The sequence below is a fragment of the Sinocyclocheilus anshuiensis genome, unplaced genomic scaffold (assembly GCF_001515605.1).
Source record: "Sinocyclocheilus anshuiensis isolate Anshui unplaced genomic scaffold, SAMN03320099.WGS_v1.1 scaffold45, whole genome shotgun sequence".
NCBI classification, from domain to species: Eukaryota; Metazoa; Chordata; class Actinopteri; order Cypriniformes; family Cyprinidae; genus Sinocyclocheilus; species Sinocyclocheilus anshuiensis.
Genome location: NW_015536467.1, coordinates 372,506 through 378,122, shown reverse-complemented (window position 1 = coordinate 378,122; position 5,617 = coordinate 372,506). Strand labels below are relative to the sequence as shown.

Sequence of the window (5,617 nt, the reverse complement as noted above, 5' to 3'; positions counted from 1 at the left end):
GTCTCATACAGCTTGTGAGCCACAAATACCAAAATGAGTGGCTAACTGCGCTAAAACGTTCAAATACATACAAAATAATGTCAAAATGCCCGTCTTGGCGAGTATCCAGTTAAACACAGTCAGTTTTGGAACGTTAAATAGTTGAGAAAGAGAACGCATGTTGTGTAACAGTATATTGGGTCCGTGGATAAACTCTTAAAGGGACCGCAGTCCAATACACTGGATGTGTTATTTTACATTTGATTAGTTTAATTTCTGTAGTATTTCTTACTTGAATAAAAACTTACTTAACCTGAAAAACTGTTTCATAGCTCTCTTTATTCTATTGCATTTATTTGTGCTGTTGTTTGTAATTTTTTTATTTTGTTATTTTATTACTGACTTTTTACTTGTTTTTTTATTTTTAGATTTTTGTGTGTGTATGCTGTCAATTATAGTTCTTAGAAAGAACATTGGTATCGGAAAAAATCGGTATCGACAGATCACACTAACGAAAAATCGGAATCGGCCAAGAAAATTGCAATCGGTGCATCTCTAATGTGTGTATATATATATATCTGTCACTTCTGAAATGATGGCTACGCCCCTGGTGTGACAATGTTAGCCTGTACATAATACTTTTAAAGCTCTTTTTTAAAATCTTGGCTTACATAAATTTCTACATATGCCATGTCATGCCATAGCATCATTAAAGGGGTCATATGATGCTGCTGCAAAGAACATTATTTTGTGTATTTGGTGTAATGAAATGTGTTTATGCGGTTTAAGGTTAAAAAAACACATTATTTTCCACATACTGTACATTATTGTTTCTCCTCTATGCCCCGCCTTTCTGAAAAGCGTCGATTTTTACAAAGCTCATCGGTCTGAAAAAGCGAGGTGTGCTCTGATTGGCCAGCTATCCAGTGCGTTGTGATTGGCCGAATTCCTCAAGCGTGTGACGGAAATGTTACATCCCTTACCATATTGTGATGCCTGCAGCAACCACATGTGACGACCCCGGGCTGGACTCCGCTTCGTCCACGGTGAAAGCCGATCCAGCGATCCACAGCGCAAAGTTGAAGTATTTCCTCAACGACCAGCAGGGATCAGCTTCAGGCATGACGAAGCGATATCGTCCTCTTTTGGAAGGCCAACCAAAGTAGTTTCGCTTTCACAACGAAGCACACAGCGCCTTCACGACATGGCGGCGGCGGCAACAATACTACAGCGAGAATAAAAGTTACGCCTTCTTTCTTTGCGTGAACATTTGGGCGGTGTTATGCAAATCTTCCCAGATAGTGACGTAGGTATGTGGGGGTGTGTTAGAACGAGCCGTTTTAGGTAGGCGTGGTTGACTCTTAACTTTTATAAAGAATATCTCTTTGGATTTGAGACTTTAGTCTTTGCAACTTTACAGATCTTCTTTATGCACCAAGAGCTTGTAACACTCCAAAGAGAAAGGAAAAATTGAAATCGCATATGACCCCTTTAAACTAGCATCTAACAATGGACAAAAGTGTTTTTTTCTTCTCTAACCATAAAGGCTGCTGTGTAATTTGCCCCCGGCTAAGCATTTAAAGAATTTAGGGGAAGCTTTTAAATAATCTTGTGAATGCATTTAAAGAATGCAGAATCGTATCAAATTTAATTGTGAATCGAATCGAATTTAATCGTTCTTAATTTGCAAAAAAAAATTATAGAATTCAATCGAAAACCTGTGAATCTAATCGATTTGCTGTCTACCCAAAGATTCACAGCCCTAGTTTAATGTTTAATAATAATTTAATAAGAATTATCTGAAATTGAACTGTTCTATTTGTATTCAATGCAAAGGCGGAATCCTTCAAACTCATTTGAATAAATTAAAACTCATTAAATTGAGAACATGGCTCACAGTACATTTTAATGCTAATCTGTTTTAAGTATTACCATATCAGCACCTGACACCTTTTTGAGGCCATTTGCTCCATCCAAACATTTGCCGGTTTTATCCGAGGTGTTTGCTCAAGTAAGATAATGCACAAAGGATTTTACTTTTTAATGCGTTATTTACCTCCTCTGCGCTTTCTCCTGGGGTTTCTGGCCCATATTTGGTCCATTGTGCAGTAAGTCCTTTTCTGTTTATGGAACATAATGCATTTCATAAAGGCTATTGGCAGAATTACTTGGACAGTCTGGAGGAAAATCTTTATTGTCCTTTTCAACAAAACATTTGAAGGCCAAGGTCTGTTGGGAGCATTTTCTCCAGCTTTAGTGTAGTGAGCATTCTCTATAACTATGTGCTTCTCACCATTAATCTGTTGCAGTTTTTATGGTCTAGAAATTATAGAAGTCCCACACGTTGCCGTATCTTGTGAAATGTCCTATATTTATTCAGTCAGCAGTGTTTCAGTCTCACGACCCTCTCCAGGCAATAATATTGTCTGTATTCTGTGCACCTGCTTGTCTGTCCAGGTGTGTGCGGGGTTTTGGGGGTTTATGCAAGTAATAAATTAACTTCAGAGGCTTTCTGAAGGAAAAAGTCTGTCAGTTAAACTTTCCTAAAGTCATTGGAAAAGGAAAAAATGTTCCCCATAACAATTTTAAAACAAAGTGTTCATTAAGTTCAGCCTGACAGTGCAGGTTTCACCGTAGCCCTCTCAGAGTCTCTCATCTTCTCAGTGTGAATTATTTACACTGCTCCTAATTAACCAGACAGAGCTGTCTTGGACTTTTGGATGGCAAATTCTGATACTTGGTCTGTTATTTGCAAATCCAGGGCTAAACTTGAGATAAAAAGGTAAGAAAGGTAGGTTAAAGTTGCCTCATTTTTTACACTTGCGTAGTATTTTCTTACCACCTTGTAGCAAAACCATAATTTAGATTTACCTGATTAATTTCCACCCTTTTTGTCATCTTTCAAATTAAAGAGGCTTTATTTGATACTATACCTTTAAGATTAAGATTGATTAACCTTTGTACACTGAAAAAAATCAGTTTAGGATTTAGTGTGAAACAATTTTACTCAGAAATTGCTTGTGTATTTCACAAATAATTACAAAGAAATGGCAAGTAACGCATTGAATTAATTGTGAGTTTTTGAAGAAACTGGAATAGTATTTTCTTGTAAAACATACTCTAATAATCTTCAAAATTATTTTATTTACAACTTTTGGAAAATAAATTTTTTAGTGTAAGATTGATTAACCTTTGTACACTAAAAAAAATCAGTTTAGGATTTAGTGTGAAACAATTTTACTCAGAAATTGCTTGTGTATTTCACAAATAATTACAAAGAAATGGCAAGTAACACATTGAATTGTGAGTTTTTGAGGAAACTGAAATAGTATTTTCTTGTAAAACATACTCTAATAATCTTCAAAATTATTTTATTTACAACTTTTGGAAAATAATTTTTTTAGTGTACACGTGTAGTGCAAACTAATATTTAAAGAAAAAAAGCACTAGGAAAAAACTCGTTTTTCACAAAATGTCCATTTTAACTTATATCATTGCTTTGTTTTGCATTTAATGTAGTCCTTAGGCAGTGGTTTGTGTATTCTTTGCAGAATTTCTCAAGTTTGCAATGGGACAAATTGCTGCAACTTGGGAGGCTGGAAATGCGACAAATGCCTTTGAGTTATGGCACTTCCACATATGTGCCCATTTTATTCAGCTTTGCTGCTATTGTAGCCTCAGAGCTTGGGAGGATGAAACAAGTCAAAATAGGTTTTAGGGAAAAATGCAACTGCACTAATCTGTCACGTTTACAGCGAGTTCATTGTATACTCCCATGTAGTCTGAATACAATTGTATTCTTACTGGAAAAGAACATGGAGACACAGTAAAAAGATTAGCTAGATGAGAAAAATAGATAGATTTGCCGTTACTGTTTTTAAATGTTGTCCTTGTGTTAAGGGCACCAAGTTGTCGATCAAGCTTTTCCCGAAGCCATGTGCATACAAAACAGATTTTCCCCTTAATGATTTTATGATGCTCGTATTGAGCCGTTCGATCCATTCGGAATGCATAACGCTAAAAAAAAACAATACTTGCAGCCCAAAACAGTTTCATATCTACAATTTATTTACCTTCAACCTTCAAGGTTCCTGTTTCTATGGCTCATTTTAAAACTGCATTCATTTTTAAGTCGCTCACTGCATGTCATGCAGTCCTTAGGCAGTTTCTGTTCATTTAATTAAGTCTTATTGCTAAATTTCCCTGTTAGACTGGTGGAAATGTAATCGAAAACCCATTCTCTCACACACTCTTGCTTCTCACCTCTTTAAGCGCTGTTTCCCCTTTCACTAGCCTACGTTTGTCCTGCTTTTAAAGGCAGAGCTTCCTCAGTAATTTCTGTACTGTGTGCACTGGTCCCTTAGTTTGACCTTCCTCTCTGCTGACAGCTCTGCCCTGAAAATTATCTGCATGGCTGATCAATGGTGCACTCTTGGACAGCTAGATCTTCTCACTTTTCTTGAATTCTGGGATATCTCAGACCCATTTAGCAGCCCAGAATTAACTTTTTTTTTTTTCTGTCCCAACCTCCATCTGAAAAGGCTTATAATTTATTGGGGGTGGCAGTAATTACGTTTTACATTGAAATCACATCATTTTAGGGGTCATTGCGAAACATTTAAAGCAATTAGATTTTGATGTTTTCTGAAGAAAATCTGCCACAATGCTAAGATATTGAGTAGGATGTTAATTTGTGGTTGGTAAGGTGTTTTGGGCGGATACTTACTGATAGATGACCTTGCCTCCAGTTTTCTACGATAATCTGGTCTCTAAGTTCTTCCTTTCATTGCTCACAAGTAGAAAAATCCTAAGTGTGATCACTTAGAATTCGTCAAACCACATTAATTGTGGTGTCATTCATGTCTGAAGTGTAACACTTGGGATTTCAGACCTCTTAAGTGTGAGCAATTGTAATCGTAATTCTCACTTTAAGTAAGTTCAGAGTTAAAATTTATTTCTAAAGCACCGAATAAAACAACAAAGCACTGAATAAAACAACAACGTTGACCATAGTGCTGTACAAACAGTAACACAATGAGCAGAAGACAACATTTAAAAGGGATCATATCCATATATCTAAATTAGGGCTGTCAAAATGGCTGAAAAACTAAATTTGAATTTTGTACTTAAATATTATATTAAAACATGTGGCTCCTTTGTGCGAGATGCGAGTGCAATGGTGATAGATGTCCCTCTAGAAAATGCGCGAAATATGTGTTGTGTGAACAGCTTGGTTTCAGTTTTGATGTAAACAATATTTTCTCCGCATTGATGTTCTCATCTAGTGGCTTCAACTGGATAGGCTATTGCCTGACGCACACCTATAATTCGAATGCCACGTTTTTGCATTCGAATGTGGATTTTTATTGTAAATTCGACGAATATTCGAAAGTCAATTTTTTTTGACAGCCCTAATCTAAATAATTAATATAAAAGAAAAATTGAAAAACAATCAAAATACATCTTAAGTAAGATCAGAAAAGGCATATATCAGGGTGTCCGCGGGGTCTTAAAAAGTATTACAAGTTGATAAATCAATTTAGAGAAAATTAAGGCCCTTAAAAAGCATTTAAAAGTCTTAAATGCCATTTTCCAAGGTATTAAATTTTGTATAATCTTTTCATTATGTATATTTGTC

The 5,617-nt window shown here is 35.9% G+C and overlaps 1 protein-coding gene across 1 annotated transcript in view; it reads left to right on the top strand.

The window, feature by feature from the left end:
• The window catches only part of LOC107691706 (protein ABHD17C), a 63,590-nt gene that overhangs the window by 11,337 nt on the left and 46,636 nt on the right, over nucleotides 1-5,617 (top strand). The window lies entirely within an intron of this gene.